General features: G+C 34.9%; 1 protein-coding gene across 1 annotated transcript in view; it reads left to right on the top strand.

Annotated features, from left to right (window-relative positions):
• The window catches only part of LOC150100812 (eukaryotic initiation factor 4A-I-like), a 245289-nt gene that overhangs the window by 160252 nt on the left and 60570 nt on the right, over nucleotides 1-24467 (top strand). The window lies entirely within an intron of this gene.

Below are 24467 nucleotides of genomic sequence, written 5' to 3'. Positions count from 1 at the left end.
TTGCTAAGTGTTAAAAGAGTAAACATTTTTTATCAGAGTCATGATTAAATTAAAGATATTAATTCAGAAATTCATGTAATAATCTTAAAATATTTGAAATATTTGGCAAATTAAATAATAATCTTGTGTAAACGTGTATATATTTTATAATCCTAATGTCAAGTATCTTTAAAGAATCACATTTTATTTACATTACTATGAAATATACACGAATTAAACAATAGGGAGATTGCTTTCTCTATCCATCTATAAAAATTCTTTAGCACAAATTAGAACCTTTTTACTTCAACATTAATTAATCTCTTTAACTCAAAAGCCTATTAACTCTCTGCTTACAAATTCAACTTATTAAACTCCTAGTTTACTTGCAAAGAGGTTAGAGTTATTTTTACAAATTTGATATCAATTTCCAACATGCCAATTGACTCTCTTAAGGGCACTTCTTATCACTATTAAACAAAAATCTTAAACATCCTTCTATAACAACTATACGAGGGAATATACAAAAGTGTGTAACTTACAAAGGCTCTGTATCACACATTCAGTCAAAAGTCTTTCACTAAAAGTTCTATGGCAATTCTTTCATCTCAGATCTCAAGCTTCCTTGAGATCTGAGATGAAATTTAGAGATACTACTGAAATTTGACTTCAGTAGTATCTCATCGAAAAAATAGCGGGCTGTAAACAGCGACCTGTGGTACTCATACAGCTCCGGCAAAATGTTGTTCTCCCATGGCGAAAAGAAAAACTTCCGAGCGAAGCTGCTTCAGGTAATTTACATCGCTTTTTCTCCTCTGCTTTGGCCGCTGAAAATGCCTGGACGACTGCCGCCTCAAGTAGCTTGAGCTCCCGCCTCTAAGAAACTGTAATTGCCGCCAACTGTCAACCGGGATCCCTCTCTGGTCTGGAACTTTTCTCTGGCAATTGGAACTTCTGCTTTTGGCAACTCGAAGCTCTCTCTAGACTGGAAGTGGGGGAGCTCTGTCTGCAGCCTCTAGAAACCCTCTCTCTGGCCTAGAAGTCGTCTCTCTCTCTAGCAATGTCTCGAACTGGGAAGCTCCTTACGCTTGACTCTGTCCCTTTTTATTATGCCTTCTCTGAGACCTCGCACGAAGTTTGTAACCCTCAAAGAACTCGGCGGGACTTTTCATCTTCTTTCAAGTTCGGCCCGCTTTCTTTTGATTGTAAGTTGCCGGCCATTGGAAAGATGTTTGAACCTTTCTGACTTCGAAAGTGTTTACGTGCAGATCTTGTAAGTATACATACACACAAAATTTCATAAACAACCTTTCTTATGCAGACATGTAGATCTATTACATACAGCTCCGACGACAAAACATTACCTTTGTTTTTAACACTCCAAAACATTCTTATTAAAGGAGTATATACAGTTAACTTCCAAAGGGTTATTTACAAAAATATCTAGTACAAAATATACAGAGAGAAACAAGTTATTTTTACAACATTCTCATGGACTTGACCTCTGTAAAAAAAATCGATGTAAAGCGCTTTGATATTTTTAAGCTACATCAAATTTTTACAACATGATGTTTTAACTGCAGACAGGGATATGTATATGAAATCCTGCAAATCAAATGTGGCCTGTGGGACATGTGAATAACCCTACATTCATGCATTGAGACTACTCTTAGTCTGCTGGGATTGGAAGAGATTAGTAGTGATCTTTAATTCTTGATAATTGGATAAGCTAAGTTTCATCATCATTGAATGAAATATTGCTTTCTGTTTCATCCACATGTTGACGATCCTGTGATAGCCCTGCTACTTTTCTATTATTATTGTTCTTCTAAATTGTTGAATTATTTAATTCAATAATGCTAATTGTATCTTGATATTGTATTGACATTTCCAAGTTGTTTTTGTTTCATATTGTTTTATAGGGTTTAAATGACCATGCCATCTTAAATTAAACCAGCTTTATTTTATTTTTTGGATTAATAATGTCAACCCCCTAGAAAGTCCCATACCACAATTAGTGCTGTGGGACTAAGAGAGCATACATTCTTGATTAATAATTTCACCCTCTGGTCTACTGTTTTTATTTTTTAGATAATTCTGCCAAAAGTGTCTTCACTTTTCTAATTTTTCTTAAAAATCATTTTCCACCTTATCTGTTTTGTTTCTTATCCAGCCCTGATTCATTGTTTAAAAGCTGGTTTGAGAAACAGTTTTACATATAATATTAGTTTCATGTTTTTAAGTTTTTTTTAATTTTTATTTATTTATATATAAATTGATTTAATAGGCTATCTGCATAACAGTCAGATCAATTTCATTGTGTTTTTATGCTTATTTAACCTCGTTAAAGTACCTACATGGTACTTATTTGGTTAATTCATTATTGAGAATGATATAAGCTTTTTTTTTTTTTTTCATCTCCAAAAAATATAAAACTTCACTTTTGCTCTTGGATGTTGTTTTTCATCAACTTTTTTGTAAGGTATTGGAAAAACGTCTAAAAGAACACTTTTTCAATTATACTTCTCTTTTGGTGATTATTCATTAGAATAGTTATCATGGATGTACCTCTAGAAAAGACAAGGCATGAAAACAGAAAATGATCATTGATTAGTCAAACTACCATCTGCTGATAGCATCGAGAAAGTTGAGGATTTCTGGTATTCTATGGTTGACTGGATTTAGGATACCTAGAGTTAGTAGCCAAAGAGGTCAAAATAACATTGTGAGCAAAAAAGGACATGAACTATTTTTTTATCATCAGCATCAAATTCCTGTTGTGCCCTCAAGTAGTGTACAGGATATTATGATAGTACTGCATGAAAAACTTGCATCATTACTACTTCCTTATCAGCATTTTCTTCCAAATTAATCTATTATGTGTCAAGATTCCAATATTATTATTAGATCTTATATTTCTCTTCTAAGGCATTTTTTACTATATCAATTCATCTAGATCATGATCTTCCTCTTGGTCTTTTCCCCACCATTCTGGAAAGGACCACTTGTTTTGCTAACCTTTCCCTCTTCCATTCTATTCAAGGGGCAATATTATCTGAAGACAGCTCTTCTTACAGATTCTTGTATATTAACAATGTTAATTTCCTTCCTCATATCCTCATTTTTAATATGATACTATCATTGATGCCATCTATTACACTCCCCTAATCTTTCTCACAACTCTCAAATCTCTGGTCTTTGATCAAGTGTTTTATTTCTAACCCAACTGTCTGATACATAAATTATTATTATTATTATTATTCGTGACGCCTCCAAGGAGTCCGAAGACTCATCGCGGGAGGACACCTACAACCGTCAAAATTGCTTTGAACACTGCCTTGTATACAGCTAATTTCATGTTTTGACTAAATTTTCTCTTATTCCATATAAATTTATTCAGTTGGCTTCCTACCATATCAGCTTTGCTAATTCTACTGTCCATTTCCATATTTAATTTGCCATGTTCACTAAAAATTGTGCCCAAATAACTGAAATGTTTTACTTGTTCTATAGGGACTCCATTCAGAATGCAGTTGATGTCATACCAAATTTATCACAGTAGTTATTCATTTTAATCAGGGAATCCTGCATACTTGCATAGGATTTATTTAGAAATATAACATCATCTGCATAAAATAAAGAGCTGAGATTAACATTTCAGTTTTGTATCAAATTTAATGCCACTTTCCTTTACAGTATGATCCGTATACATAATGAATAACAGTCATTGAGAAGATGTACATCCTTATCAAACACCTAGTTTAGCATTAAGCCATCTTCTCATAACTCCTTCAGTTCTAACTGCTGATTTACAACTTAAATATAGCTTAATATAATGTTGCATTTACACCATATAACTGTAGCATTTTGAACAGCTTTTCTCTTGGCACCTTATCATATGCCTCTTCCAGATCTACAAAACTTAAATATAGATCCTTCTTATATTCCCATGACTTCTTCACTATTTGTCTTAAAGTGAAAATTTGATCCTAGCATCTTTTGTTTGGCCTGAATTCAACTTGTTCTTCAACAGGCTTCCCTTTTACAATTCTTCTTAAATGTTTCTCAAGTAAAGTTGCATAAATCTTACCAAGAACACTCAGTAAGGAGATACTTGTGTAATTCTCACATTCAGTTTTATTTCCGCTTTTATGGATGAATACAAGAAGGCTCTACTCCAGTCATCTGGAATTTCACCCTCTATCCAGGTTTTATGAGTTATGCACTGCAGCCCAGTAAAACTTTTATACCTCCGTATTTGACCATTTCTGGTTCAAATATCATATACTTTAGCTGCTTTTCCACATTTCAAGGTTTTGATGGCTTTTTCTATTTGATGTATTCCTGATTGCACTCTTGTTTGCACCATCTACCATCATGCTGGCACTGCTTGTCTCATTCAGCAGTATTTCAAAGTAATTACTTCAGGCATCTAGAATATCTTTATCGTCAGTTTTAGGCCACCTTTATCATCTTACTCTTTCCTCCATTTCTATGCTTTTTCAATAGCCTCCAGAATATTTCGCCACCTTCCTGATATTTATTTTTTGTGTTCTTACCAAAGCCTTCCCATAACTTATTTAGCTAGTTTTACACAATGCTTTACTTTCTTACATTTGTATTCACTAAGATCACAAGTTGACTAACTATGTCTCAGGAACTTCCAGTATGCTTTCTTCTTTTCCATAGGTGCCTCTTTAACTTCCTGAGTCCACCATGAAGTTCTGATTTCTAAATCATAGCACACAATCTTGCCACATGCCCCTCTGTTTGAATCAGTCAGTTTTCTTCAGGATTTGCCACTGCATCTCTAAAGTTTGTTTCTTGTTTTCAAACTCATTTTTTATTGAACAATGTTTATTTTAGTCTACAGTTCACCTCTGAAAGCCACTGAACTTTGATTTGTTTTAACTTTCTTATGTACTCTTCTTTTTGTTATGAAATTCAATTTTATCTTGCTCAAAACCAAATGGTGATCACTTCCAATTTCTAATCTACTGTATATATACTCTAGTGTCCTTAACGAGTGGGAAAACATTACTATCAACAGTAATATAGTGTATGAACCTTTTCTTATTTCTTGCATCTTCTCTCCATGTGAAGTTGTGCACATTTTTATCTTGGAACATGATGTTAATAATAACTAATCCATGTCCTGAAAAGAAATCCAGCTGGCATTTATCATTATTATTAGCTTTGCACTTTTCTCCAAATTGTCTCAAAACATTTCTATATGTCTGGTAATCATTTCCTACTCCGTTGTTTAGATTTTCCTCAAGAGAGAGCTCTACTCCAGTCATCTGCAGTAGAGCTCTCTCTCTTGTGGAAAATCTTCCTTTTTCATCATGTTAGCTCCTTCTCTAATGCCTCAAAAAATTCCTTCATTTCTTCCTTAGTAGAACCTTCTGTGTGACCATATGCACAAGTAAGTCTCATTGTCCAGTTCTTCATTGTAATATTTTCCCGCCTCACTGTACTTGATATCATGCCATTCAAGAACATTATCCTCATAATTTAGTGTGGAAAACTATAGTTACTCCTTTTCCCTGATTGTTGTTGCCTGAATATAACACTGTATTTGTTGCTTAGAAAGATCTCACCTGTTTGTTTTCTTTGATTGTGTTGATTTGGTACTATTATGTCGATCTGATACTTATCCAATTCTCCTGTTAGCCCATTCATTCCCCCATTGATGCTTCTTAAGTTGATAGTTCCAATCTTGAGCTCTTGATGTTAAGTTGGGACGTGGTTCAGTAGCTAACTTTGTGCTGTTGCTCTGGTTCTCTGATGAAAACAACAATGGTTTTGGGGGGAAGGCGGCCTTGTTTAACTGTACAACACTCCAGCCGGCAAGAAATTTTGTTATGTTATACCATTATTTTGCATTATGGTTTAAGCCAATAAGAATACAATTTGGTGAGCTAAATCCCTAACAGGGTACACTATGAGAAGGTATGGATTAGGCATTAGGTCAGAAGCCCCGGGTTCCCTGAATCCGTTAAAAGATGATATGGAGGTCTCCTTCTATTTATCCAGCTTTGATCATTAATCACTTTGATTCTACCCAAGATAGATAATCCAGAATCTTAAATCTAATATAACAATTGTCACGTTAAATTAGGACATCATTGTTACTGTAAGAAAACTATCTATATGAAAGAATGTTTCTCTGATGTTATCTTAAATAGAATATAGCTTTGATGTAGTTTCTAATTAATTTTTTAATTTTATTTATATTTTTTATATAATTTTTTTTTTTTTGATATGTATTATATTTTCACTACAGGTCATGCCAGTAGAATAACCGTTGATCAAATCATTGTCTCTTTACTATACTGTGTGAAATGTAACTCGGCTTTTCCTTGTATATTTGTTTATACTTCAGATGATGACCTTAGTATGAAGGTCGAAACGTCGGGAAATTAAAATAGTTATTTATAACATGGTTGTAAAGTCCATAATTTCTAAAATGAATGCTGATCACCATGTAACACTAAAAAGAAAGGATTCTGATAATTCATGGAGATTCAACCCACAAGCGATGCAATCAATACGGTAAGTTGAAGAGTCGTGTTTCTGGTTTGATCAATCGACTGGCATTTTTAAAACGTTGTAGGGACAGCAATATCATTCCGAATTACATCAAACTTAAGAGAAAATTTACCTCAACAAAGGTGCAATGAATATACAACCGCATGGAGAAAGCGTTACTCAGAGAACAGATCCAGGCTACTAGAAAAAATTTGGCCTTCACTCAAAACTGGGTACAGAATTAAATCTGAACGTTCAAGTTACTTGAACGCAGATATTTGGGTTATCCTTGAGAAGATTATGGACAACTCAGCGAACCATATCCTTCAAACAAAGAAAGAAAATTTCATAGACTAAAAGATCGACAAAACCAATGGACACATTTGAATTTCTCCGCATGAACGTTAACAACCAACCAGAAGCAAGAAACACCAGGAGCCACCAATTGCCTTCAGGTAAAAATAACGTAGTGAACCTATCCAACCATGCCTTGAACAAAGATGAACTCTTGCTACTCAGCAAAGGTTTAAACTTTGCCTTAGCACCCAGATCGATTAACAAACTGGATTTTATTTGTAATATTAAATGAGACTTAAGATTCATCCCAATTACCATAGCAGATAAAATACGTTTAGAAACCGCCAACATTTTAAATGTAAATTATAAGAAAACAATAACAAGCAACTTAACGAAACACAAATTAACAGTGGTTAAATCACTAAAATCAACTCTGGACATCTTAATAACTAGAGCTGATAAAAGCAGTGCCACCGTTATTCTAAATCGAACCACATATTTAGAAAAAATGAATCTGCTAGTCTTTGCCAACAGTACATATCAACTTGTTAACTACGATCCAACCAATAGAATAAAAAAGAAAACAGAAAAGCTACTTAAATGAGTTACTACATGGCCCGAAGATACAGTCAAAAAATTACTTCATCACTATGCTTGTTCTCCGAGAATTTATAGTCTACCAAAGATACACAAACAAAACACACCACTCCAGCCGATAGTCGAAGGTATAGACAGCCCGAATTATCACCTAGCCAAGAAATTAGCATCAACACTCAAGGAGTTGGTAGGTTATTTCCCTTCCTATATCTGAAACTCACAACACTTTATAAATGTAATCCACGACATTAACACGTTCACTGCCAACTACGAGTATACTTGTAGTTGGTATATGAGCATCACAAGCCAACTGCGAATATACTCATATGACGCTTACCGCCGGCAACAAGATTACCCATACTGACCTTGAAGAAGTGAAATTGCTTGGCATATGTTAACAAACTATGCCCAAGTAGTGTAGCAGCGAACGTGTTAAATTAGAAAAAGAAAAAAAATTACGAATGTCCCAATCAATGACACAATGACACCTTCTTTTACAGGACAAATTCCCTCCAGATATCATGGCGCTCTTTGCGCATGTATTACATTCTGGTTATTTTGTGTGGCAAAATGCTTTTTCTACCTACAAAAAGAAAAAGAAGGCACAGTCATGGGCTCGCCATTATCCCCCCCCCCCCCACTATTGCTAACTTTTATAATATTTTGAGCAACATGCTCTAGATTCCTCTCCTTTAAAACCCAAAGTCTGGCTTAGATATGTTGACTATATTTTCTCTATCTGGCCCCATGGCTCCCAGACATTAGACACTTTCCTCAGCAACCTAAACAAACAATACAAACGCATACAGTTCACAATTGAGATTGAAAAGCAGAACGCACTTCCGTTTCTAGATACACTTGTCACACGTCTTCCTTCTGGCAGTCTTTCCTTCACTGTTTACCAGAAACTGACACATACTGGCTCAACACAAAAACTAGATGTCATTAATACTCTAAGAAATAGGGCTTTAAAGATATGCTCCAATGAACAAGCACTTAAAGACGAATTTAAAGTTATCAGTAATCCTTTCCTAAAAAATAGTTACAGCCAAAACACTATTAACAAAATTCTCTACAAGACGTCACTAACAAACAAAGATAAACTAGACTACAATAAAACTATAACCATTCCATACATTAAAGGGACATCAGATAAAATAAACAGAATACTACAGAAATACAACCTTAAAGCCATCTTTAAACCTCCTGCAAAATTAAAAAGCTTACTCACCTCATCCAAAGACCCACTCCCTCCATTGGTCCACCCTGGAGTATACCATATTTATTGCACCTGTAATCTACCATATATATAGGGGAAACAGGACACAATTCCTATCAGACAAAAGGAACATAAACGACACATTAAATATAATAACTATAGGGAAGCTGACTTTTCTGATCATGCCCTGAACACTTTACATAGAATTGACTGGAAAAGCACCAGTTGTTTACATCACACCAAAACATGGTATGAATGTAAATTTAAGGAAGCCTGTGAGATTCTTATCAACCACCCTAATCTTAACAATGATGGTCTAAAAATCCCAAGCATATGGAAGGCACATATTCTACCCATGGAACCTTTCTCCCTAAGAGTTAACTATAAACAGGACTGTAAATAATCCAGAATCTTAAATCTAATATAACAATTGTCATGTTAAATTAGGACATAATTTACTGTAAGAAAACTATCTACAGGGTGTCCCAAAATTCACGCAAGAAGTAATTTTGATAGAAAACACGGGTTTTTAATTAAAAATTGAAATTTCTTATTGATTCATAAAGTATACAGTATAGGGTTATGCATGGAATAGCATATCGGGTAAATGGCCTCCATGGCTTTGCTGGCTCATATGCACTCTTTTGTCGAAATTTTCCATGACCGTTTTGCATAAATGTGGCTGAATTTCGTTGATACAGCACTCAATTTCCTCCTTCAAGGCATGGGTGGTCGTGGGCTTGTTGGCATAAAACTTAGACTTCAAAAAAGTCCAACGTTAAGTCACATAATCTGGGCGGCCAATTCTGATCACCAAAACGGGAAATTACACGACCAGGAAATGACTCATGCAGTAATTGAATTGTTTCTCAGGCTGTATGGCATGTGGCGCCGTCTTGTTGAAACCACATCATTCCACGTCATCCACATCCATATCTTGCAATTTAGGCACAAAAAACTGGATTATCATGTCGCGATAGCGAGCACCATTAACTTATTGCCTTACCAGCTGCATTTTCGAAGAAGAATGGACCGATGATGCCTCCAGCCCAAAATCTGCAAATAAACAGTGACACGTTTTGGATGCATTTGTTTCTCAACAATCACTCGTGGATTTTCTGAACTCCAAATGCGACAATTTTGTCGATTAACGAAGCCATCAAGATGAAAATGAGCCTCTTCGCTGAAGATGATTTTGTTCGAAAAATAAGCATCCACTTGTTGTTGTTCTTCCATAATCCATTCAACGAACTCTATTCGCTGTGTGTGGTCAGTAGGCTTCAGTTCTTGAGTCAGTTGAACTTTGTAAGCATAAAGATGCAAATCTTTCGTGAGAATACGCTGTAGAGAACTTCTCGAAATGCCCAATTCAAGACCACGGTGCCGAATTGATGTTCCTGGACTCTCAGCAACACTCTCACGAACTGCTTCGATGTTTTCTGTTGAAGGACGGCCAGAGTGTATAAGATCACTAATTGATCCAGTTTCCTTGAATTTTTTAATTAATCTTTTCACATTTGATGAAGTTAAATCACTATTCCGACCATATTTTGTACGAACAAAATTGCGAACTGTAGCTGCCAAACCTTCATTATTTTTAAAATATTGCTCAACAATGAAAATGCATTGTTCTTTCGTGTAGCGCTCCATTTTTAATAACCCTGAACTGTCAGCTGTCACGCTGTCTTTTTTTCCTCGTTGGCAACACTTTACTGCACAAATGGCACTAAATTTAAATCTTGCATGAATTTTGGGACACCCTTTAGATGAAAACAGGACGTCTTCTAGATGTTCCAAATAAAAGTTGGCTAAAGCAGGTGAAAGTGGACTTCTCATGGCTGTTCCTTACACTTGGTTGTAGAATTTGTTTTGATACAAAAAATATCCAGAATGCATCACGAAATCAAATAATTTTGCAATATCTTGTGGGAAGATGTCAGCAAGTAATTGTAAAGTCGAGGGTCCACTGCCGGCATTGCAAACAACACTTTGCATGGGCCAAGGAATGTCGGCAGTGGACCCTCGACAGATGGAAGAAGGTCATCTGGAGTGAAGAGTCCCATTTCCCATTCCCAGCTGATGGCTGGGTTTGCATTTGATATAAACAGCACGAAGTCCTATCCCCCTGGTTGTATAGTTGGGGTTCAACAGTTCGCTGGATGTGGTGTTATGGTCTGGGGAACTTTTTCCTGGCACGCCCTAGGTTATCATCCTGCAAACACTGAATGGTGAGCACTACAGAGATCTATTAACTAATGATCTCCATCTGCAGGAGGTCTACCGCAACCAGTGCCATCTTTCAACAGGACAGTGCACCTTGTCATCAGGCTTGTTAATCTTCTTAACAAGCCCGATGAAGTTAAACTGTTAATCTTCCTCCATGGAATTAGTGTAAACTCACTGAGAGTTGCTGCAGTGGACATGGGTTTAGTTATGCATGGAGGATATTCGACTGCTTGTGGAATCTGTTCCTGGGCATCGCAAGCCATGATTGCACAAAAAGGTGGACCAATGCATTATTAGGTAGGTGTTCCTAATGCAAAGTTAACTCTTTGCATTAGGAACTTTTCAACTTTTCAAATTTATCCATTTAGATCTTTCTCCCTCTTTTTCTCCATCTTTTTTCTGGTATCAGTAATCTGCTTTCTTTACCTTTTCTCTCCTATTCTGTTTTTAAAAAATGCACTTGGATTCAAATGCCCTTTTCTTCACCAATTTTTGTTCATGTTATTTAGTCATAAACAATGAATTAACTTGAAATTGATCTTAAGTTAATTTTCAAGTTCTTAATGACTCAATTTTTATTATGGACTTAGCCAGATTTCATAACAGGAGGATGAAAGATGGATAATAAAGGAAGACAAAAATCATTTATCAGTAATGAAATATTTTGTACAAATTGATTTCCTTATTATAACAAGCGTTGAAGCCATTTAATGATCATCACAGTTGGGATTTTGTGTACACTATTTGCTATTATGAAAAATCATCAAGTAGTTGAAGATACTAGATTGAGACTTGTTTCCTAAATGAGGATGTAGACCTTTCACCCAGCTTCAGAAATCATTGAAATGTTCACTGGAGGAATTATAATACAGTAAACCCTCGATTAGATGGACTAATAGGGGCTAAGGGGTGTCCGTTAAATTGCTAATTTTTTAAAATAAAAAATATCTGTAACATTATACTGCAAATTTATCAATATTAGCACTGTAATAACAAAAAAAATTGTTTTACACACAATTTTCAGACTTTTAGATAAGTTAATGTTCGATGTTGAGCTTTTTGAACTTTGAATTCTGCTGTTTTTTTATATAATTAACTCCCTAAAATTACGAAAATGTGTGTAATAAATTTGCCGCAGAAAGTCATGCCACATGACAAAAGAACCAATTACAGTGTGATTGGTGTGATCACATCCATCATTCGCCGAACATGTTTTATGAGTGGTGACTCATTTATGTCGGCTAAATTACTTCAGTGTTTTTCTAGCATATGGTGGCCTATTTTCCAAAATTTGTTAAAAATAACAGGAAATTAATAACAAAAAATAACCTGTTAATTTAATTATAAGCAAATCTTGGTAAAAAGTATTTTAAAATTAACAGAATGTTAAATTTTCATATGGCATACAGGCAGGAACTTTTGTCCGTTAAATCGAGGGTTTACTGTATGCTATTATTATATGGATTAAGCAGGCACACCTCAAGGAGAAGGAGTGTGCACTACTGCTCATCTGGAATAGTCATCTTTTTAGCCTCCATTAGTTTGATTGATGATTTAAGTAGATATAAAGAACGTTATTTTCAGAATTCCATTTCTTGTGAGCAGAAATTTTTGCAGATCGAAGGTGTGATGTCCAACTATTGTGTATCTATACAATGCTGATGAGAATCCATTTTTGCAGTCTACACCTGAGTTTAATCCTCACGTTTTTAGGTGATTCTTCCTATAGTAATACAAAATATAAGCAGCTGGTTATTTGGCTCTGCATGTATTACTGAATCATGAAAAACTGTCACCTCTTGGGATGGTTGAAGAAATCTAGTTTTCCGTCCAGTCTAGGACATGAAGAACTTCTAAGTTTTTCTTCAAACCAAAGTTGATTTAGCTAGTCCCATGTGGATGTAGCAGGGTTTTTCCTCAAAGAAACTCAGTTTTTATTTTTTATTTTTTTCATTTTGCAAAACAGGCAGTGGCCAGAAAAACATTGACGATTAAGACATAATACACTGGCCTCATAGCCTTAGTTTCTTTGACTATTATTCAAAACAATCCAGTCCAGCTCTTCTATTTGATAAGAATCTACAGTACCTATTCCATTAACATATGAAACTAATACAAGAAAACCTTGCTTAACGCGAATTCAATATGTGCGATAATCAGTTAGCGCAATTGAGTGAAATTAAACTCTTTCCTGCTTTAAGCAAGTGATTAATCAGTTGACGTGATTTTTTTTACTTTATGCGAAATTTTTTGTCGCCAATCTGCAGTGAGCAGAAAAGCTGGAAGTCATTAAGAGACTTGAAAGTGATGCTAGTAATACAATGATTGTGCTAGATCTGGGATACAGCGAGTCTACAGTTTGGACTATGTTAAATAAGAGCAAAGAATACAAAGAACAAGGAAAAGTTGCTGCTGCTTCTTTAAGCATGCAGATCACCCATAATAGAAGACATTTAATGATCAAGATGGAGCATCTTTTATCACTCTGGATTGAAGATTATACCCTTTAGTACAGGGAATATTCAAGCAAAAGCTCTCAATATTTTTACCTCGTTGAAAGAGACCAAATTTCAAGAGGAATGTGAAAGCTTTATTGCGAGTTTAGAATGGTTTGGCCGTTTTAAAAATCGAACTGGACTGTATAATGTAAGAATAACTGGGGAATCTGCTAGTGCTGATAAAGATCCTGTGGCCAAGTTTCTGAAGAATTGCAAAGCATAATTCAAGAGGGGAATTATGACGATCAGCATATAATCAACGTCAGCGAAATTGGTTTCTTTTGGAAGTGTATGCCAACAAAAACTTTCCTAGGCTAAAACTGATGCATCTCAACCAGGATACAAAGTATCAAAAGATCGTCATACGCTTTTATTAGGAGGCAATGCAGAAGGCAACTTTAAACTGAAGTCTATGTTTATCATGTACACAATCCAAGATCTAACATTGAAGAAATCAGCACAATTGGAAAAGAACTTGGATTTAATGAACTGGATAATGAAGCCGTGAGAAACTTGCTAGATTCCCATTCAGAACATTGAAGCGAGAATGATCTCCTTCAACTAAAAGAATAGCATGTATATGAAGAAAAGGAAGGTAAGGAGTGTGAACAAGAAGAGAATGTTACGACTAAGACGCTAACTGCAAAAGAACTTGAGCTAGTTTTCAATTGCATTGAGCATACTAAGGAAACTTTGTTTGATGCTAATTCTGACATGGAATGAAGCTTCAAAGTCTGCCAAAATCTTGATAAAGCAATCAGCAGCTATCCCAAATGCATGACAAGATGAAAACATTGAGCACGATTCCAACATCTTTACTTACTTTTTTTTGTTAAAAATTAGCTCAATCAAATCTTTAGACATTAGATAAATATTTAAGCAACTGATTCATATTAACTTTGGTGATTTTATCCTCTAATATAGCTTATACCAGGGGTTCCCAACCCTATGCCTGCGGGCACCATGGTGCCCGTCGACCAATTTGTGTGTCCCCGCCGCTGTTCAACTGTGTGCCGTATAGTTTGAAATAATCACGCAAAAATTCATGGCATGCTATATGACACATGAAGAGTATTAAACACATACAATGTAAAGTAGACGTGCATTCGAAGTTGTTCATTCCAGTTTAAGAACTGGAATATCATCATATTCTCCTAATTATGAAGCACTGGCCAATGAAATGCAATGCCAAAGATCACACTAACTTACATATATATATATTTATTTAAATTTTTATATAATATAAACTTTTAAGTAATAAAACATTTGATTATAATGTAAACTTTGTATGTATTCATTTAACAAAAGAATTCAAAAAATTTGCTTCAAAAAATAGATGTTGCCCTATCGGTATTTTGAATGTGCTCTAGGAAACAAAAGGGTTGGGAACCCCTGGCTTATACTGTAGTTTCTTTGTTTTATTTTTCCAAATGTATGCTTACTGATGGATGAATTATGATTATTCCTATTGTTTATTGTATTCGCTTAACACGATTTTGCTCGGTGCGCATTAATTGATGGATTAATTAATCGTATTAAGCGAGGGTTTGCCTGTACACAAATTCTTATGTGAAACACTTCATTCATAACATTTTTGCTTATTGTATCATAAGCATCTTCAATATAACATTTAGACTAATATATATTAGTAAATGTGATGATGGTCAGTATAAAAGCAAATCACATCCCAGTCCACAGTGAAATCAAATAATGATATTGAATAGTTATTTAGCAAGCTTATAATTGACAGGTGAGACCAAAAAAAGAAAATTGGGCTTGCACTTACTACTTGATGAAGAAAGTTTATTTTTCACTTGGTTAGACTATAATAAATTTAGTTTAATCCTTTATCCAAGTTTGCACCTGAGAATATCTTCAGGACTGGGGTAAGGTAGTACAACACCAGTCCTGAAGATATTTTCAGGCACAAACTTTGTTTGCTCACACTTGGATAAAGGATTAAACTAAATTTATTATAGTCTAACCAAGTGAAAAATAAACTTTCAACTTCTTTCTCTAAATCCAGAATAATTTAATAAAAAGGTGGCACACCTTTTGGCAACTCCTATAGGTAAAGATGACCTCGCCATTGCTTCTGCCTGGTATCTCCACTTCTGGGCCTGGCTCCCACTGAAGAGACCTCAGTAAAGGTCGAAACTAGTCTGGGTAGTGCCCCTTCCCTTAATGCATAACATTATACATATCCACAAGGAGATGTGTGTTGCATTATGGGAGATACTGAGATAGGAGAGCTTGTTCCACCTTTGCTACAAGTTGCCCGATGTTGTACTACCTTACCCCAGTCCTGAAGATATTTTCAGGCGCAAACTTTGTTTGCTCACACTTGGATAAAGGATTAAAACTAAATTTATTATACTTACTACTTGATTTACAATAGCAGCAAGTGAAGTGCAAGTAACAATTGCTATAGGTTTGTGTATTTCACATTTTAGTGTTTAAGTATGATAGATGCTTTGGTTGTGACCCTGTTTCTGATTCCATAATGCTAGACAACCAGAAGAAAATGATATAGACTTAATTCTAGTTGTTGACTAGAATAAGACCTAGAAAAAACTTTTTCTAGGTCTTAAATCGACTAACTCGGCCAGTTTCAGTTAGTTAATATTTTGTGCATAACTTACACTATCTCAGATAGTAATACCATTAGGAATAGTGGCAATAGTCTGCTGACATGATATAATGGGATTGTTTTCTGCTATACTCATACCCCTGGAGTCTTTTAAGTCATCATTATCCATAAACTCACCTGTCAATGATGAATTAATGTGGCACTGCATAGATTTCTGAAGTTAGTTAGAACTATCAGTTCCTCTTGCTTTCCTTGAGGTATTAGGAAGTTTTTATGAAGTATAATCACTAAAACTTTATATTCTGATTTTGTTAAGAAATTCTTCAGTGAAAAATTACTAAAGAACAAGTCAGTTTAGGTGAAATAGGGGTTGGCAAGATTAGATTTTCATAGTACAGTAAACAACAACAAAATCATAAGAATGTAATAATAATCTCTGTTTAAGTTTTGCTGACATCAAAAAAAAAAGCATATATGTGTTTGTGTGTGTTAAGGTACTAAGGGAAAATGGTTCAAAAGATTAAATCAAAACACTAATTGGATTTATATGTTGTCAATGGCATAAATTGATCTTACAGTTGAAATTTGCATCATAGACAGCTTAATGTAGAAAATGCAAACAGCTGCTATTTGCATAAATTTTCTTAATGGCCACATACTATAACTGCTCTGAAATGGTGGTGTTGTCATTGTTCATTAGTTGGTCGATAATTGATTGGTTCAACAACAAACAGTAGCACAGCAGTTTGAATCATTATCAGTTTGTTGCCTATGTACTATTAGGCATAGTTTATTCATTGTGATATGTAACATATAATTTTGTATCATCATTTTGGCTAATTTATAATTAAAATAGACAATTAAACTTATATTGGGTTGACTCAATAAATTTCATTAAAATTCATTGAGCTTGGGCTGAGTGGTTATGTGTGCAGATAGGTGGATTTCTGTTGAAAGTTCTTTCACTTGGTTATACTATAAATTAAAGATGCCAAGAAATCATATTCTTGATTTCATCCTTTATCCAAATGTAAGCAAAGTTTGCACTTGAAGTTACTGGAATACTTGTATATATAGAGAGGCTAATGATTTCTAGCCCAGTCGTGAAGTTACTTCACGTGCAAACTTTGTTTGTTTACATTTGGATGAAGGATGAAACCAAGAATATAATTTCTTGCCATCTTCATGACTTAAAAATATTTTTAATACTATTAACAACACCACATGAACTATTTTATAAAAAGTGTTTTATTAACTGCTTATATTTCACTGATTTTCAAATCAGCATCATCAAAGCCAGTGACATCATCACGACAGTGAGTAAGTGAAACAATGCAGTTGTAATGGACAAAAGATCTAAGTTGCTCTTAAGATAAATCTCCCAAATTTTTTGCAAATTAATGCAACCATATTTGTTTGGGTTAGAAGAATTCTTCATAGCCATGGTTGACTCAAAAAATAATCTTTCAGATCTGTAATGATTTCTAAATAGCACATTAGTTTTCTAATATGTTTTCATCTAATCCTGTGTGAAGGGGTGTCTGTTAAGCATGGTCTGCCAGTCCTGATTTGCCATAATAATGGTAGCAAATGTATTTTTTATGTTCTTCCAATCAGATGTTAACAGATTTTCCTGTCTGCCCATAGTAGACCAAGTCATAGTCACAGGGAACATCATACACTCAAGGGTGTGCTAGAGGGTGAAGTTTATCCTTAGGCAAGCCGATCAGAGTTGCTAATTTAACATGAGTGAATGATATAATCACGTAATCACAAGAAAGATATTTATTTAACCAAATATTTCGGTCTGGAAATAGCAGACCATCGTCGGTGGTATTACAAGAACAGTTTAAAAAAAAAATATACAAGCTAGAATACTAACAATAGATCGTTGAAATTAGAACATGCCGCGTGATGTTATATCACTAAGTATGAAACGAAATATTTTGAAGTAGAAACATGATTGAATTTGCTATAAAAAAAAAAAAAAAAAAAAAAAAAAAAAAAAAAAAAATTAATGAGTAATCTTGATTAGGCTTTCCCAGATTTTTGATATAGATATGCAGTCATTACGATTCAGGTTGGGATGATGGAGCAAGGCCTCCACGCTTTCCTTGAACAAACGTTCGAACCTATAACGGGATCTATGTAAGAGGCGCGTTTTGGACCAAAGGATGCTGTGGTCAGTTTCAATCCCGTGTTGAGCCAAACCAGACTTTTCAGGTTTATTGTGAAGAATGGATGATTGATGTTCTTGGATTCTTTTTTCAAGAGAACAAATCCAAGAACATCAATCATCCATTCTTCACAATAAACCTGAAAAGTCTGGTTTGGCTCAACACGGGATTGAAACTGACCACAGCATCCTTTGGTCCAAAACGCGCCTCTTACATAGATCCCGTTATAGGTTCGAACGTTTGTTCAAGGAAAGCGTGGAGGCCTTGCTCCATCATCCCAACCTGAATCGTAATGACTGCATATCTATATCAAAAATCTGGGAAAGCCTAATCAAGATTACTCATTAATTTTTTTTTTTTTTTTTTTTTTTTTTTTTTTTTTTTTTTTTATAGCAAATTCAATCATGTTTCTACTTCAAAATATTTCGTTTCATACTTAGTGATATAACATCACGCGGCATGTTCTAATTTCAACGATCTATTGTTAGTATTCTAGCTTGTATATTTTTTTTTAAACTGTTCTTGTAATACCACCGACGATGGTCTGCTATTTCCAGACCGAAATATTTGGTTAAATAAATATCTTTCTTGTGATTACGTGATTATATCATTCAGTCTTATGTCGCAAGTATCCTTAAAACAACAATTTAACATGAGATTTCAGTGTGGTGTAAAGACCATGTTTCATCAGTATTTTGGCTATCTTTTCTGATGTACCTCTCACATAAGGAATAGAAATGGTAATGCTCCAGCACCATTATGCCTTCCCTATAGTGGTTCTCAGTAAGATCTGCAAAATACCCCTCTAGTGCTGCAATCACCCCTTGATTCGAAGAAAAACGCTAACCAGCAAGGAAGTTTTAGTTTTGGGAATAGGGTGGATGTTCCAACAATTCATAGTGCAGATCCTTTAATTTTCGCATTGCCAAAACATGTTTATGGGCAGGTGCATTGTCCTGATTAAAGATGATTTTTTTTCTTCTGCAAACTGGTCTTTTCTCACGAATTTTTTCGTCTAGTCTGGTTAAAAGATCGGAATAATATTCCTCGGTTATTGTTTTACCCTTTTCAAGATAATTAAGATACAAAATGCATTTATCATCCCAAAACACTGATGCCGTGACCTTTCTTGCTGATGAAACCGACTTTGTCTTTTCTGGCGCTAAACAACCAGCTTCTGTCCACTGTTTTGGCTGTTGTTTGGATCCAAGTCTCATCTATAGATAATAAATCAACGCACACAATCAGTTTTATTGTTGTTAAAACGTTCAAAGCACTGTTCAGAGATTTTCATGCGAGTGCGTTTTTGATCTGCTATGAGCAAGTGCGGCATGCGCAAAGCTTTTTCATTTGCAATTTTTCATGCAAAATATATCCTACACGTTCTTTTGAAATGCCTATAGTCTCAGCAATTTCACGCACTTTGAATCGCTGGTCATCCAATACCATATTGTGCACTTGATCAATGATTTCTGTTGTTGTTACACTTTTTGGATGTCCTTCACGTGGATCATCTTCAAGGCTGGTATGGCCAAGTTTAAACTTGGCAGCCCATTTCTTAATTGTTGAAAATGAAGGAGAAGAGTGCCCATGAACTTTTATGAACTTTGAATGAATTTCTTTTGGCATTAAACCTTCTTTTACAAAGAATTTTATAACCACACGATACTCGATTTTATCCATTCCAAGAGATACCGACACCACTTTTGCTTCAGACAGCTGTGTAAATCAAACTACTTGATAGAATGACTTGCAATTTTACATGGATGTTTATGACAGATATACCAAATTAGAAAAAAAAAAAAAATCGTGCCAATAGTGTTGTGATCAATGGCCGAGGCCGAGAACTTTTCAGACCACCCTCGTAAAACTTTATTTATAACCGGTAAGATAAGAATTTTGCCAATAGTACAACTAGTCCCTTCTCTTCTTGGTTACTTTGTTTTGCAACCACCTGGGATGATTTTTATTAGTCTTTAATTCACAAAAGTATTCCACATCCTTTGCTTGATTTGGATGCTTTGTTCTTGAAGGCTTCATTTGAGAAAGCTTTTTCACATATTAAGCGCATTGGTAACTGCTCATTATTTATACATGGAATAACTCCATATTTTAAATATTCACTTGAATATTGATGACACTTTCTTTTTTCGCTCATTTTAACACTACAGTGCTATACAATATCAACAGAGTGCGTTACATGATACCACGAGCTAGATGTAAACTTCAAACCAGGGTTGTCAGATAGGCGTTAGGAAAAGTAGCAGATAAAGTTTATAAAAGTAGTGGATTCTGCGAAAAATGGCCCAAATTAATTATTTTCAATGCATAAAATTGAGACCAAAAAGTAGCCCAGTTACTTAACTTTCAATATAAAAATTCTAAAAAATAGGTAGCGAATAAATTTAAATGGTGTTACCAAACATACAATATAAATAGGGATTCTAGATTAAATACGAAATTTTTTGCTTTTATTATATTAGTAGTGTTATAAATCTTACCCCCCCCCCCCAGCATTTACAGCACTCCAGGAGGTGCTACCACACAGGTTAAGAACCACTGGCTTAGAAGAACACAAATCATACATCTGCAATCACAACTATGGTAATCTGACCTTGCAGACTATGTTTTGGATAATACAACCCACAGGATTTCCTGGAAAGAAACCACTGTGCTCTACCATAGTAAATTCAAAAAAGGACTGTTTTTAGAATCTTTGATGGCACTCAGAAATCAACTATACAGTTGCATAAAACTTCCCAAAATTTGGAAAACATTAATTATCAAAGATCCCACATTACATCCTATGTCCATAGGCACACACCACCTAGATAGGACTTTAGAATCACCCACGTGTTTCGGTATTGTGTTGTCTTTGAGTGTGTAATCCCGGAAGATGTCTCAATGACAAAAGAAATATTGGAAGCATTAAAAAATCAGTTTTAATCCTTTCCGAGAGCTGTATATATTCCATTAAGCCTCAACACACAGACATGTTTTTCAAAGTGTTCCATGTAAAAGTTTGCTGGGGGGGGGGTCTACAAACAGACTAATTTTACTACCATAGCAGTATACCATTAATCTGTTTGTAGATTTTTCCTCTCCGTGTGAAGTAAATTTGAATAATTCAAAACTATTAGGGCGGAATTTAGACTCGATCAAATCAAGAATATCTATATGTTGTACATTGGTAAACTGATGAAACATTGTAAACACATGTCCCTTGTTCCTATTTGTATATTATGCTATTATTTATTTTATCTATACTCTAATTTTATGTTTTACACTTTCACTTAAGTTACTACAGGTTATCTAATATCTTGGGAACCTTGATAAATTTATTTAATGTTACGACTGCACCACCAAGATTCCCCTTTATGGGTATTAAATATGATTAAGATTACCTGCAGTATCTCTCTAGGTCTATCTCAAGCATTATTGACAGTCGTGGCTACTCCTATTTATCTTCGCTCACAGGTTCGTATTTACTTAGAAACAGTGCATTGGAATAAGGATCAGTGAATACACATTCTTTAACATAACAAGCATATTTATTAAAGTATGATGCAATTACCCAGTGTCATAAATGAATTGACTCTTATTAACCAAAAAAATCTAAAGCTAAGAATTATGATCTCAATAATTGTACACACATTAAAACATGCAGCAATACTATCAAATAAGAATCTATGTTCTCATCTCGATACTAATTTGTTCATGCAATATATATACTTCAATTAATAAACTTCTCATATCTAAATTATACCAATTATTCTTCAGCCTCTTAGTCCGGAACAATTAATCACAATTTAACTTTGTAAATGTCCTGCTGAATATCAGTCAATCTTCCACAATATTAAACATACACATAAAGGTTTTACTCACAGGTCTTCTCTTGACACCTATATCTGAACTGGCTCTTTCATCTCTTTTCTGGTTCCACTGACATCTTTTCTGTCCTGGGCCTCAGCACTCGTGCGGGCTTCTTTTTCTTAGCGGCGTTGCATCTTGGAGGATTTCCGGGGCTTGGATCATCTTACACCAATACCAACTACCTTTCTGTCCTGGGCTTCAACATTCGTGCGGGCTTCTTTTCTTTAGCACCATCACATCATGGAGGGTTACCGGGACCTGATGCATATCATGGTTCGACATCTCCCGACTTCTCTTTGGACGTCCAACGGATCCATATCCATGATGCTGGATCCCGAGACACTACGGAGGAGACTGCATTTCTGCATACCTGCTTCCTTTCTCGTTTCGGCCTCTGCATATCGGCATGCATACTGCCGTTGTGTTACTGCATACTGCCTCTGGATACCCCCCCCTCCCCACACACACACACTCGAGTTGTTTTTTATCCTTTCTTTTATATAATTTCTCTTTCTTGTGGTCCCTAGATTAAGGGTTGAGAACCCCTAACATTCCCATGCAAAAGGGGATGTGACCAGAGTTGGTGATTACTTCTGTTTCCCACAGAACACACAAAAACAATCTTATTTATGAATGCGGTCCATCCTTAGATGTTCGCCTCCTCTTGTTGCACTGTCCTTGAGCCCTGCATTAGGTTAAGCTCAAACAATTGAAGGCACTTTACCTTTTATAAACAAAACTAAGCTATTTCTTTGAAATTGGAACCACTTCAAATGACGGGTCGCTTTCTAAGGCATTGCCTTTGAAATATACAGTTTAACATTCCTACCGTTTCAATATCTACTTGCATGGTTTTTCAAATCACAAAATTATTATAACTATAGAGTTAATATAAACCTTATATACAAAATTCGTAATAACAGAAATCCACAATCAGTGTTAAATTACAATATCCTTCTATATACAATGTTTGTGACCTCTATAAAAGTCGATGCAAAGTTAAGAAAAAAATTCCTACTTCATCGAATTTTACAACATGGCTTTCGCACCACCTTCAAACCTCATATTAAATTAGCAACTCTGATCTGCTTGCCTAAGGATAAACTTCACCTCTAGCATACACCCTGGAGTGTATGATGTTCCCTATGACTTGACCTACTATGGGCACACAGGAAAATCTGTTAACATCTGATTGGAAGAACATAAAAAACACATTCGCTACCATTATTATGGCAAATCAGGACTGGCAGACCATGCTTCATGGACACCCACTCTTTCATACGGGATTAGATGGAAGGAAACTAATATGTTAATATAAGTCATTACAGATCTGAAAGATTAATTTTTGAGTCAACCGTGGCTATGAAGAATTTTCCTAACCTGAACAAATATATGGTTGCATTGATTTGCCAAAAGTTTAGGAGACTGTTATCTTAAGAACAACTCCCACATGGCTTTTTTTTTTTACAACATTAGAGGGGGGCCAAAATAGGACTAGATCTTTTGTCTGTTACAGTTGTATTGTTTCATTTACTCACTGTTGCGCATGCTGAGTTGAAAATCAGTGAAATATAAGTAATTAATAAAACATCTTTTATAAAATAGTTTGTGTGGTATTGTTAATAACGTTAAAAATAATTCGTCAATAATGATCAACACCTAAGCTTATCTATTAGATTCTTGCCATCTTTTATTTATTGTATAACCAAGTGAAAAAATTTTCAACATCTTTAATCCAGAGTATTTTAGTAATAAGGTGTCACACCTTTTGACTGCTTGTATGTGGAAATGTGACTTTTGCGTTACTTCAACCTTGGTTGAAGTAATGCAGAAGTGGGTCTGCATTACTTCAACATTACACTTATGAGACCTCAATAAAGGTCAAAACTGATCTGGGTAATTGCCCTTCCCATAATGCATAAGAAATAAAAAACTTATTAATACCATGCTCCAGCATAAAGACATATACAAATTCACATGGAGAGAAGACACAAGAAATAAAAGTCTCATTGATTATATTATTGGTGATAGTGATATCTTCATGTCTGTAAGGATATGTGCATTGCATTATGAGATACTTAGGCAATTGATGTGAAGTTATTAGCCTCTATATACAAGTAGCCCAGTCATGAAGTTACTTCACATGTAAGTTACTCTTGGATAAAGGATTAAACTAAGCATATAATTTCTGTGCATCTTTAATTAATAGATAGGTGGATTGGCAGAATAAATGTAATTAGAGTATGTATTTGTTTCTGCACATCTTAAAAAGGGATAAAATGATAAATGTGAGGGCCTGACATTAATACTAAAACATGCAGAATTAAGACAGGGTTAGTAGTGAATCAGATTTTAAGGAAGAGATTTAACTTTCTTCAAGTTAACTCTTTTCTTCTGTTATCTACTAATATGTTATCAGCCAACACCAAAAAATTTTGGTGAACCAGTCTTTTGACAGAGAAGAATACCATACTGTATTA

This window comes from Typopeltis vanoorti, chromosome 12 (assembly GCF_054136105.1).
Source record: "Typopeltis vanoorti isolate ZY-2024b chromosome 12, IOZ_Tvanoo_1.0, whole genome shotgun sequence".
In the NCBI taxonomy this organism is placed as follows: Eukaryota; Metazoa; Arthropoda; class Arachnida; order Uropygi; family Thelyphonidae; genus Typopeltis; species Typopeltis vanoorti.
The sequence above is the reverse complement of the archived record's forward strand: the minus strand, read 5'-3'. Positions and strand labels throughout refer to the sequence as shown.